We start from the raw sequence: 13,859 nt of genomic DNA on the forward strand, positions 1-13,859 counted from the left end.
AAGTACTGTTACTGTAAGTCTTTGTAGCAGACAGATTAATCACTGCTGAGGGAGAGAGGGTTGGTTTTTTGACTGGCCATAATTCCCCTTGCTGACTAACTTTTCCACCTTTTTCTGACTGTTTAACTTGTTTTTTCTCAGTGGCAAAACAAGTAAGATCTGGGAAGCCATCAGGTATGTCACTCTGGGGAAGGAGGACATTTTGCACCAGGAATTAAGCCATTTGAGGCATGAGCTTTAACAATTCTCAGGAGTCATCAGGGTCAGGAAATGACATTTCCTATGTGTTTGCTCTGTGTTTTATTTATGGTCACTCCTGGAGAGGTGCTTGTCTCTCAGCCAAACAATACAGGTGCCTAAAAACACCTGGTGAAACCCCCAGCATCACAGCTGCTGGCTTTGAGGAGCAGCAGGGAGGAGCAAAGGGCCCTGGAGATGCTTTGAGCAGGTGTGTGCTGTGCTGTGCACAAGCCCTGTAGCAAAGCTGGCTGCTCCAGCAGGAATCTCTCTGTGCCTGGATGGAATGGCACAGCTCATCCTGGCAAGGAGGGACACAGCCCTGATGGGGGTTTTTGCTGGTTTTTGCCTGGGGCTGTTTGCTGGGAGAACACACAGAGCAGAGGTGAGTGCTTCAGGTACAGAAGGATATTGGTTAGCTACAGCTTGAATTTTCTCTGGTATTCTCTACTTCTTTTTCAGTAGTTTGTGTGATGACCTGTGGTTTCCCACAGCTAATAGTGTTGGGGCCAGTCCTGTTTAATGTCTTTATTGATGATCTGGATGAGGGGATTGAGTATCCTTCAGTAAGTTCACAGACAACACTAAGTTAGATGGGAATGTTGATCTGCTGGAGGGTAGGAAGACTCTACAGAGGGATCTGGACAGGCTGGGTTGATGGACCAAGGCCAGCAATATAAAGTTCAACAAGGCCAAGTGCTGGGTCCTGTACTTGAGTCATAACAACCCCAGGCAGTGCTACAGGCTTAGGGGAGCATAGCTGAAAAGGTGCCCAGCAAGAAATGACCTGGGAGTGCTGGTCAGCAGTGGCTGAACATGAGCCAGCAGTGCCCAAGTGGCCAAGAAGGCCAATGGCAACTGGCCTGTGTCAGCAATAGTGTGGCAGCAGGACCAGGGCAGGGATTGTCCCCCTGTGCTGGGCACTGGTGAGGCCACAGCTCAGATCCTGTGTTCAGTTTTGGGCTCCTCACTGCAAGAAGGACATTGAGGGTCTGGAGTGTGTCCAGAGAAGGCAATGGAGCTGGGGAAGGGTTTGGAGAACAAGTCTGGTGAGGAGCAGCTGAGGGAGCTGGGGGGACTCAGCCTGGAGGAAAGGAGGCTCAGGAGAGACATTATCACTCTCTACATTGTCATGAAAGGAGAGTGGAACCAGGTGGGGATCAGTTTCTTCTCCCAGGAAACAAATGACAGGACGAGGAAATGTCCTCAGGTTGTGTTAGGGGAGGTTCAGGTCAGACATCAGGAACAATTTCTTCACAGAAAGGGTTGAAAAGCACTGGAGCAGGCTCCCCAAGGAGGTGGTGGAGCCACCATCCCTAAAGGTGTTCAAGAAATTACTGGACGTGGCACTCAGTGCCTTGGTCTGGTTGACAAAGTGGTGATCAGTCTGAGGTTAGGCTCAATGATCTTGGAGCTCTTTTCCAAGAAAACAATTCTGTGATTCTGTGAGTACAGTTGGGGGAAGACAGTGGAGGATTATGTGTCTTCAACACACAAAACTGTTGGCACAAGTCATTGCTGTGTAATGCAGACCCAGTCTCTGGTGCTGGGGGTGTCAGAGCATTCACAGATAATGAATAAGAGAAATATGTAGCACTTGTGTATGTAACAAATATTACCTTTCTGTGCAAGGTAAATAAGACTGATTTTTTTGCAATGACTTACATCCTAGGCCATCATAAAAGAGCACTTTTCACACTAATAAAAATGAACTGAGAAAATCCGAAGTAAAAGGGATTGTCAGATAACTTTCAACAAAGTGAGCAAGAAAGACGATTTTTAAAACTTGCCCTATTGTTTCAGTTATTTCTTGTATGAAGGATAAAATTTTGAACAATAGCTCCTTGATTGCATCTCCCTGTAAGACACATAGAAAGGACAAAAGAGGCATGGAAAAATTCAGGAATAAAAGAGCAGAGAAATTTGCACCTTTACAATTTGTTGGCATAAAACTGAAGCAGAATCCTGAAAGTCTGCACTTGTTTGTCAGCAAGAAGAGTCTGTTTGGAATCATAGTGTGTGATAATATAATCCTTGCTATTAGTACAGCATGAATGATGTTCTGCTGTGGATTAAAGAGAAATGAGGAGAAACAGCAGGTTTCAGAGCTGCTGGCCATGGCACCATCAATTACCTGTCTTGCTTAGGTCCCAGGAGGTCTGGCATTTTCCCAGCTATAACTCCTTTTAGGCAGCATCTGTGTTGGAGCTGAGAAGCATCACTGTGCTACCTACCTGATGTGTGGTAAAGTCCTTGTGCAACAAGTTAACTCAGTCTAAAACGATGTTGAAGCCAGCATGTGAGACAGCACAAAATGATCTTAATGAATTGGATTTTTTTTCTTTTTTTTGGTGACAGCACTGGCCAGACATTTTATCAGCTAATCAAAAAATGGCATTCAATAGACTGAGCTAGAATTTAAGGCTCAAAGAATGTTTTGAGATTAATTGATTCAAACAACTAGTCTTGTTTGCTTTTATCTTGTATATGAGATACACAACAGCAAGTACTAAATCCCAAATGTGAACTGCAGGTTTAACTTTCTTGAAAAACATAAAACTTGACCCTGCTTACCTTTCCCTTGTTTCACAAAGGTGTTCTCTTAAATAGGACACAACCCTAAAGTAAGAAAAAAGGATACCAGTGTGGTTTGAAATGGCATCTTCACATATTAAAAGAGTTTTGAGGGGTATCATATTCCAGGAAAAGAGATGTAAATTTGTTCCCTGACTTTAAAAGACAGATCCCTTTCTCAGCAAAATGTCAGAGTGGTACACAGCCAGACACTGGGTGACTTCTACTAAGGATTTCTAGGCTTCTCATTCTTTTAGACATGAGTGAATCATGGCAACACAAGGGTTAAACAGCCTTTTTGAGTCTTCCCCCACAAATACCAGGCAGTGATGGTGCCCTTTTGAAATCATATTTATTCATATTAATTCTCTCCAGAAATCTCTACTTGGCATTTTTTTGTTTTTTCTTCTTTAAGTCCGGTGCTAACATTTCTTTTTGTATCCTTTCCATTCTCTTTCATGATCCCCAAACTCCATGTTTCAGTCCTACCAGTCTTGCATTCTGCTTCCACATGTGCTACAGTAAACACATGCACTGTTTTGTCCAAAGTCTTCCAGATTCTTGCAGTCTCAGGAGAGGAACATGAGGATGGCCTCAGGAAAGGAATCATAAATAGGTGCATATTTGCTCTTGTGACTGTATACTTTAATCTAATTGAGTATTCATGGGAAAAAAAAAAAGTCTGCTTTATTACTTACCATAAATCCAAGATAATTCTATTTAATGTTCCTTTAACTGACAAAAAAGGATAAACATAGCTAACTATAAACATGACATAAATAAAATCTGGCATTCCTCCCATTCCCCACCCATTGTCCCAGTTGGCTGTTTTATCATATCACTCGATATAAAATTTAACAGTATGGTATATAAATGATCCTTTTTTTTTATTCTTTTGCATAATAATTGGATGGTTTCCAGTAATAAAGAATAGTAAAGCTACAATTTATTCCAAATCATAAACATCTTTGTTTTATATGTGCTTCTTTGCTTTTATTGTGGAGAAAACAATGCAGCAGCCAACAGAGAGCTACATCAGCAGAAAGCAATAGTTGTTTGAAAAGAACTAGAGCCACTTGAATTCTGCCTGAATTTAGCTGACTTGGTGTCTTACTTCTTGGCTCAGGAAAGTAGGGGAGATGCTGAAATGGTGACACAAATTGATGTTAATAAATTAGTACCCTCATAAAAGGAGACTCCCAATTTTAGTGCTAACAGCACACCATTATACGCAGCATAATGTAGTTTAAAAGGCACACTGATAAGTGGCTGTATTCAAATCCATTTCTGTGCCCTTTTGTGTTCTTATCTACCCTGGTCCAGCAGACAATCCAGCTTTTCACTAACCTCTGGCACTCCACCATCAGCAATAATCCACGCTCTCTTTATATCCCCGCGGCTCCCGTAATGAGCATCACCTGTGGTATGTGACATTTGGAGCTACAGCAGCAGCCAAAGGGAGCTGCTCTGGTGCCTGCTGGTGGAAGAGGCTCCATTGCTCAGGGCCCATGGGAAGCTGTCTGTGTGCCCCAAAGCAAGGCCAGGGAAATGGCTAAATAGCCCTCATCTCCATCGAGCTGAGCCGCAGCCTCTAATCCTTGTAATTGCTGCTCGCTAAAAGGAAATCACCACGCAGGGTCCTGAACTCACACAGGGTGCTTGGCCTGCCTCTAACAAAACTAGGAGATGGCTTGCATTTGAGATAAATTCCCTATTTGGATCAAATAGATTACCACGGCAGTGTCTCAGTTTTAAAGGAATTGATTTCCTTTAAACAGTAATTTTTAGTGGGTATTTTAGTAATCGTGTATTTTTAAATACACATTTTCAAGTGTGTGTATACAGAAATTAGAGACATTTTCCCTCTAGAAATTTATATATTTATTTATCAATAAATATGAGTTTGTACATTCATATTTATGTAAACAACATTGAATTGTAGCAGCACTGCAAGGGAATAAGTGGGCTTGTAATTTTTCCTAAATAATAGCTGTAACAGTTGATAATGAACAGCACTTTGAAAAGGATAGGATTTCTAGAGCTACAAGCAGAATACCAAAACCTAAGAGAAAATAAAGCAGAATAAGAAAGCAGAAGAATAAGAAGCTGAATAAGAAAATAAGCAGAATATGAAAAAAAGAAATATTTACAGAAATGTCATTCCAATTGTCTCAACAGAGTGTCTTTCAATCCTCCTTTGGTTTTTTTTGTTTGGTGGGTTGTTGTTTAGGGTTTTTTTAAGAAGAAAAATCTAGCTGAGAAGTTTAATAAATACATTTTCTTAAAGCAAAGGCCAATTTAGCACCAAGACTGTTATGCACAGTTGTAAGCATAGAGACATGGTTTCAGGGTTTCCAACATGGCAGCAAATGTTTTTCCAAAACCAGATAAGCCTACCAATATAAAGGCTTTTTGTTGCTGGACTGATATGTTGAAAGAAGTAGAATTCAAAACAAGAAATGTCCCAGACTAAAAGCAATTTCTCTAATAGTAGAAATACAAGAAGATTACCAGGGCTATAGAACAAAACTATTCTGTCTCGTAATACAATTTGCAATAAAGGAGGTAATATTATTTTCTCTTTCAGAAATTCACTGAGACAGACAGCAAAGAAATAATGTATTTTGAACTGTCAGATATGCTTACCATATTTTAGCATCTCATTTATGTATGTCTGACATCTGATTTTGCTCTGGACTTCCCCAAAGAAATGGATGTATGGTCTCAAAATATTGCCTTTTGAAAAGAGAAAAATATTTAGTCACGTGATGAACCAACAGATAACACAGGCAGAATATTCTGACTCTTGAAATTGAGTGACTGACTGGCAATACTCCATAAATTGTAACTCTGCTCTGCACATCCTTCATTTTTTATTGGAGGAAGTGAACAAGCTGTATGTTACAAGTATCACATTAACTACTGTCTATTGATTGGTTATTTTTTTGGTTTTGTTTTTTTTTAACTTGTAGCAAGATATGTGTGTGGAGGTAAAAAAACATACCAGAAGGAACTCTGTGAACATGAAAATCTAAAATCTTTTACTAACTAAAGGAACTTTCTACCTTACAGCTCAGATTCTTGGACATTACTCATCAGAGCATATAAACAATAATACCAGGATTATAATGCCACCCACCAGCACTGAGGATTAGTATGGCAAAGGTTTGGTTCCCCCATACTGGTGCAAAATAATTCTGCCTAGCAGGGAAAAACAGACCTCTTTTAGCTAATGTGCTCATCTGCAAAGCAATTTATATAATTTATGTTGCTTTAGACTTTGCCTCTGGCTTGTGAGCACAGGAGCTGGGGCTCCTAATTATTTTACAGACATTAAAAAAAAAAGGTCTTCAGTTATATCACTTTGTTTTCTCATCTTTTATGACCACCTGACAATTTTGAAAAGGTAAAGGAGGGCTGTAAAAGCACCCATGAAATGCAGCTGTGTTGTATTGCAAGACCAGCCATGCTGCTGCAGTGCAGGGAGACATCCATGTACCACATGATTCTCAGAAAAATCTCCTGAAACATGGGGGATATATGGGTTGTCTAGAAAAAAAAGGTAAGAGCACAAAGGAAATATGTAGAGACCTGTCAAGAGTGTAGTCCTGTTGTGAGTAACTCTGGCCATCCTATGGTCTGTGATGTTAGGCATCTTAGCCTAACCAAGTTTTTTGACCAAAATCAGTAGAATACTTCAGATTTAGCTGGTCACAGGAATCAATCCAGATCACCATCCGTTGCTCCTTCACTTCCATGTGAGCAGGTGCAGCCACAGAGAAGCCACGATGGGCTGAGAGTTGAAGTGAGATTCAGAGCCCCTCGACACTGGTTTACACTTCTTGGCAAAAATTCAAGGTTACAGTGTTTGCATTCGCTCCTCTGTCCTTCAGGAACAGGAGAATCTGAGCTCACACACACCAAGGATGCAGTCACAGTCACCAAACTGCCTGCAGCACACGAGCAGCAGGCCTGGGTGAAGCTGGATGTCCACGGAGCTCCCTGGAGAAGGAGGCGACTGAGGTGGGTGTGAGAGGTTGGATGCATGGGGCACGAGGCAGATTCCTAAGTTGCTGCTGGAGTTTTCCTCTCTCGTCATTTAACTGCACAGAAATTTGTTCCTTTCACAAAGACCTACTTCCTTGGACACCACTGGTTCATTAAGAGTCTCCTTCTCATGCATGGGATTTCTTTTGTGGGAGGAGGAGAAGAGTAGAAGGAATGGGAAATTGTTGTGTAAGCTGGGGTTGTGCAAAAATTGCAGGGTTCCAGTGCTGTTGTTACTTTAATTATTCAAATAAACAAGAGACATAAATTATCTTGACAGTGCCTGCTGGCCACCTGCCTGGCCAAATGTTGGAGAAAATATGTATGATATTCAAGGAGGAAATACAGTTGAAAATGGCATTGTACTCTTCCAGTAAGCTTTATCAGCTATTCATGTTTAATTAGTAATTTAAAGAGATTTCTTCCTAAACTATTGAGTGGGATTTTTAAATAGTGACTACACTAGGTAAGGATAATTAAGGGACTATTCTGAATATAATCTTGGCCTTAGTAAAGGTAGTGGGAATGTTCCTTCTTTTCCCTTGTTATTTTGTTGAAAGAAACAAAATAAAGGAAAATATGCTTAGCAAGCTCAATGAGGCTTTACTGGGAATACTTTTATCCTCAATAAATTAATTTCATTAGTGAAACAAAGCTGTTCAGTCAAAAATGAGCAATAGATTAATATTGATAGTTTTGCTATTGCTACATATTTATTTCTTTTCATCACTTCACTGTTTATATTGCCTCAAGATATTGAGGGGCTTTGTTAATTCTAGGAAGCCATCACCCCCTGAACTCTTCTTCCTTGCTAACATCAGTTTTTTAATCTCACTGGTATCCCTCAGCCAGTATCCTCCCACAACCCAGGGAACAGGTCCCTTCTTGAAGTGCTGCTTCCTACTGTCTTGTCCTCTCTCATTCCCAAAATAGGCTGCTCATGCTGGAAAAATGGAGGATTTCTGTGGAGCAGCTGAAGCAAAAGGCACATCCGCAGTAGGCTTCTGTTGAGTTGAATAGCCTGACACATGGTGATGGTTTTCGGCCAAATTAGTAGTGGCATGTCTTCTGGAAAGGGGGAAATCCTGTGTTTTTGTGATGAATATCAATAAAGGACTTCATCTGCTTACGTTAACAATGTTGCAATGAGAAGAACAAGGACAGGGTGGAGTAGAGGAGAGAAGCTTTAAGAGAAATGCTTTAGAGACTTAAATTATTTCCATATTCAATAAATAGCAAAGATTTCTAGAGTTAACTGTGAGCATATATTTGCTTATTAGAGATGCATGGAAGGAAAAATAAGCTGAGGTGGTGTTAGAATAAGCTGCCCAGAAGTAAATAGCTTTTGAAACTCTCTTTTTAAATATTAAAATTCCTCTCAGTTGTATTTGAAGTGTTTAATGAGAGAGAAAAAAAATGTAGTCTATTCCAGTCTTTTCCCCAGCTGAGCTACAAATTTGCTTACAAACTTATTGTTATCACGAAGTTAATAATCACAGTGACAGCAGAGAACAGTTGGAGTGTGTGAGGCTTTCGTTTCTGCTGGGTTCAGAATCCTGCTAATGACTCCGATTCACTCTTTTCTTCCCTCCTCTTCTGGAGTTGTGTCAGATGCTTGTCACCTCTCAGAGCACATTAAGCCTAATGTGGGATTCAAGAGCATGCAGAGTGCTGCCCAGTGTCAGAGCTCTCTGCCAGAGTTGTTTGAATTAAAATCTCCCATTAACTCTTTGGTGGGATTAAAATAAAAGTTAGAGGGTGAGAGCCTGACCAATTTCTTCCCGAGGGCTTTGCCAGCTAGGTGTCTGCATCAGACACAGCAGGTGCCCAGGACTTCTGACTCTGAGAAATCTCTGACCACACCTGGCTCCACAACACCTGATCAAAACTATTTCATGAAAACCCATAAACAAATTGGAAAGTACAAGAAAGGCAGGCTGGAGCCAAGCTGACCTCCTTCAACCAGATGGTAAAGTATACATGACTTGTATGCAGAAAGTTTCAGTCAACCCTGTAGCTGCTAGACCTTCCATATCACAAGTGAAGTGAGATTCTTTGGCAATGAAGAAAAATCTAAAGCCTTTCATGTATGAAATGGGAATACTGCATATTGAAATAAAAAAACCAACAACCATGCAACCAATAAAAACAACCTGAGGCGTTCATGAATGTAGCAGATATTTTTCCTCAGTTAGGGGAAATGTTGTTATAACATTCAAGTGAATGTATTCTTTGTCTCATTCAGGAGCCAGGTCAGCTGATAGCATATTAAAATTGAAACCTTTTTCCAGGACCATGACATAGTAAATACAGCAGTTAGGAGCAGATTGAAGGTGCTTCCAATCCAGTATCTGGCCTCTGACAGGGTGAAATTATGAATGCTTTGGGAATGCGCTTAGGAAATGGAAAATATGAGGTAATATTTTCTTCAGTAGAGTCTCCAAATTCTGTAATTTGTTGTTCATTTGCAAGTAAACTGTAGTTTGTGGTTTGATGAACCAAAATTTGAGTTACATCACTGTGTTTCACAAATATTCATGGAGCTTTCCTTCATTTTATTTCATTTCTTCTTTACTGATTTATATTCTAAGCAGATTTAAAAAATGCTACTGCAATAAGCAACACCATCTAATTATAGCATGAGTAGTACTTTCTTTCACTGATTTCCGTCTCAATCTCATATTACAGTCATGAATGTTCTCTTCTTTACTTTCTCCAAGCCATTCATGATTTTGTTGGCTGTTTTTTGATTATGTTTTATTCTTGTGTTATAGTTGCTTTAGTTTATATCATATTTTTATCATCTCACACGTGCTCTTTCATTTATCCCATTTCTAAACTGTAGAGTTATAGCTGACCTCAGTTTCTCTATAGAAAGGAAAGCATGACAGTCATATTTTCTGCCCCTTCCCTATACCTTGTCTCACACTGAAATGTAAACTTTGGAATGGCATGGCCAGGTTTGCCCATGGCAGTCAGAACCTGGGCAGTCTTTGCTAGAAGAGATGTAGTTTTACAGGGAGTCCAATCCATTACAGAGAATGTATTCTCAGACTATCCTGATTTAACTATGGCAAATAGATGATAAGGAGAGGGGATGAGGCATCAGCTGAAGACAAATCCTTCAAATATTTGTTACGACTGCTTGATTTTACAACCTTAGTAATAATGTTCTAACTTATATTTTCAAACTTACCAGAAGGGGTTGTGAGTTTTATAAAATGGGATAATTCACTGGAATAGAAGTACAATAAAAGTCTTAATCATCAGGTTTTAAAAGCACGATTTCAGATCAATTCAACAAAACATTCTGATTTGGGGGTTACAAAAAAGTGAGATGAGTAGGTTCCAACTGGATGACAAATTTCAACTTTGCAGAAATTCATATTCTCTGGAATTCTGAATATTCATGCTGCATATGAGTATTTTTCTAGAGTACAAGCAAAAGCATAATAAACTTGTCAAATCCACTATTCAGAAGTCAGGAAACAAAAAAGCCAAGATTGTGACTTGGTCCCTTTTCTGTGTGTTTAGTAATATACTAATCTGTGATTACACAACCATGTAGTTTATGTCCATAGGAACCTTTCTTTGTCCAGTATACAAAATTACCAGTACTCCCTTACTGATTCAATATTTTGTTTCATATTCCACTGTCAATACAAGGTAATAAGCTTTACTTAACTGAAGCCCATTAAAACTCTGCTCCAAAGCAAAAAAATTATTAATTCCTGATGGGCTTTTCTCTCCTATCACCATTCTAATGTTTTAGTGTTTTACAGATATTAATGAATGTATCTTGCCTGTGCAGTGACTGAAGGATGTTGGGAGCTCTGTTGGCTCACAGAGATAAAAGTTTGAAGTGTACACTCACTTTGGGGTTCAATTTCACGTGTACAGCTGGTTTTTGAGAGTGAAAAACATCGGTTCAGTTGCAACTGTAGGGCTCAACCATTTTTCCAAATCAGTTCCATCTCCAAGAAGAAATGTACAGCTAATCACAGTCAACTTCTTGCCTAGGGCACACGAGGAGTGGGAGGCAGGGCATGCAGGCAGGGCATGCACATCCTGACCAGGGCATTCCTCTCAACCCTGAACATGAAATTCTTTGTCTCCCCTGCAGAGGGTTTACAGAAGAGTTGTTGATGCATTCCCAGAACAGGAGTCGTCCTCTCAGAATTTTGTTTCTGCTCTGCAAGGCTCAACTTTCAAAGTATTTTAGTTATCTGAAGCCCCATTTGCATTTACAAAAGTTCTTTATTTGTGTAAATTGCTGTTGAATTGCAGAAGAAAAGCAAAAGAGAAATCCAGTAAAAGGACATATCTAGTAATCAGTACACCCCTTTCCAGATGTGATAAAACTGCTCTAAAAAATTACAGATATCATTGCTGTTCAAAGAATGTTCACTGAGTTTTTCAGGTGGGTGTAATATTATCTATCTTGTAGAAATGGTAGAGGTGTTTTCTATAAGAATTTAGCTAGAATGGGAAAAACTCAATTTCATTGTTTAAAGTTCAGCAAAATTACGTGCTACTCGATAGGTTTTACAATGGGAAATGAGAGAAAGCTTGAGCAGTAAGCAGTATTAACATGCTTAGCAATGGAAAGTCATTACAGTTCCATGTGAATTTCTCTGCATGATGTGTCCCATTTCCTGTAAAAAGTGCAAATGTTGTCCTATTGCAGCATTTAATTCAAACAAAGAACTTCAGTATTTTCTACTCCCTCTAGGCATTAGAAAGTGCCCTTGAATTTTTGCGTTGTGTATTATGGAAATTTATTTGTTTATGGCTATAGTTATCTCCTTATATTCTGTCTGAATCATCTAAATTGCAAGCTGTAATTAATTCACTATTACTGCATTATGTGCTGGAAACCTACATAAATAATGAATATATTTTGGATGTGTCTTGTTTGTTTTAAGCATTTCACCTAAGCATTTAGAAAAATTTCCTCAGGCCATCACTTGTGCTTTTGCATCTTGCTGAAAAGAATGTAATATTTAATAGTAGTATTCCTTTTTTACTAGATTTGTTGCTGAGTTTCATGGTAGGAACTATGATAGTTTTAGCATGGCAATTGTTGATTTATTGGATTTGAGTTTGAACACTGACTTACATTAAAATATTAATGTTTTATTCGATTGCTCTAGAATTTCACAGGTAAATGTCAGAGTCACCTAACTTTCACAGAGATTAACCATGAACTGACTCAACACACTTCCAAACATTTTAAATTACATACACTGGCAGAAATTAGGGTATGGAACAATTACTGTACCCTTTACTCCTCTAAAAACACCAGAATTCAAGCAGAAAAGATCTTCCTCTCCCGCAGTTGTTGGTCAGCCCTCTTAATCAGGTTTCAACAAGCATGGCCACAGAGAGTGCAAACCCCACACGCTGTGTTTTGTGCTCTCCAGTGTAGGGCTGTCTGCTTTTCCACCAGCAGAGAATTCCCCAGGCTTCCTTGCCCACCACATTGTCCTGCTGCTTTGTTCGCTCTATTGTTTTTTCCTGCAGAGTGATGCATTGCTGTATCTTCTCTTGCTGCAGCTGAAGTAGAGCCATCCATCATCCCAATCACTGGAACTAAGGACCTTATGGACTGGGAGTAAATCATGTAGCTTTGGGGAGGGAGGGAGAGAGGAAAAGAGCAAGAGTTTTTTTGTGTTTGGGCTGTAGATTTGTTTTGTTTATTTCCTCTCCCTGGACCTGGCTTTTTGTATTACTGTTTCCTTTTGCATAACAATTCTGCCTTGCTTAGGATCATGATAAGGTAAATGCAGCAGAAGTTGTTTCATTATTTCCAGAATGTAAATTTAATCAATACAAATGCAGTTAGCAGCTCCATAGCTGACTCGACTGTTGCTTGGTCGGAATTTGAGTTTCATTTGTGTCTTTCCTTTCAACTTTAATGTAATGCAGATGCAGACTTCACTAAAATAAATGTCCAGTAAACCATAAAATAATGCTGTATAGGTGTTGAGTCCAATTTACTGTTACAGGCAAGCTGCTCTTCCCATTCAGATAAAATAAAATCCAAGACAAGTCTCCTGGTTTTAATTTTAAAGACTACAAATTATTAAAACATGAAACTTTGCCCTCAATCTAAGTCATATCTTGGCACTTAAAATTAAGTCTTAAATCTAACTCATAAACTAAACCAGAGCCCAAAATCTCAGCAGTATATCCTGCCTAACCAGGACCACTGAAAACAAAGGAGATGATTTGGCCTAATTTTCACTTCTCAGTATTCCCAAGTGTCTCTTCCTTCTGGAGCCTTGCAGTATCTCTGGCCTTTCACTTCAAACTTCTGACTTCACTTCTCTCCACCTTGTCATCTCCCTGAAAGGAGAAGTGAAAAATACTTCTTACCCTTCAACATCGTTCAATGCCTTAAAGGGATTTTTCCAGTTTGAATTAAGCTTCAAGTTTACACCAGTTAAATTTCTTAGAAGGATCCAAGGGACTGAGCTACAAAGAGCACTGGAAGGTTTGGGTGTTAAGGTGAGGATTTTTACTTCTAGCAAGGCCACACCAGGTTTGATAACCCAGTTACTCTTCAGATTGGCTCCTGATGTTCAGTGCATGTCTGAAATGATGGAACAAAGGAATAATGAAACTGCAGTTTAATGACAGAAGCACCTTGTTTTTTATAGTCTTGTCATGGGAGTTGTGTGTAAAAATAAATTTGAGCAAGCTTTGTTGGTATGGTTAATGAAACAATCAAAGACACTCCTATAATCTCTTTGACAATTAACCAAGTCTTAATGCCACCGTTGAACCAGGGAACAATGAAATATTCTTTCTAGTGTTTCAAAGTAAAATGAATTTGCTCTGCACTTGGTAAACTTAGCCAGAATATCAATTTCAAAATACGCTCAGAGAACTCTCTGGTAAATCCATCAGCTTGCAGCTAACCCTTTTGGGAGAGACAGTACAAGGAGCTGCTGCCCTGCTATCAGAGGTGATTTAAGCTTAGATCCATCTGGCAAAGA

At 39.4% G+C, this 13,859-nt stretch overlaps 1 long non-coding RNA gene across 1 annotated transcript; it reads left to right on the forward strand.

Annotated features, from left to right (window-relative positions):
• The first annotated feature begins 423 nt into the window (after positions 1–423).
• On the forward strand, positions 424–12,776 carry LOC146445491 (uncharacterized). Its single transcript, XR_014852216.1, has 4 exons — positions 424–622; positions 6,705–6,834; positions 10,982–11,071; positions 12,382–12,776. It is a non-coding gene; the product is annotated as an uncharacterized LOC146445491 (long non-coding RNA).
• Positions 12,777–13,859: the final 1,083 nt, after the last annotated feature.

Source organism: Lichenostomus cassidix, chromosome 1 (genome assembly GCF_008360975.1).
Source record: "Lichenostomus cassidix isolate B80296 chromosome 1, HeHo_3.0, whole genome shotgun sequence".
In the NCBI taxonomy this organism is placed as follows: domain Eukaryota; kingdom Metazoa; phylum Chordata; class Aves; order Passeriformes; family Meliphagidae; genus Lichenostomus; species Lichenostomus cassidix.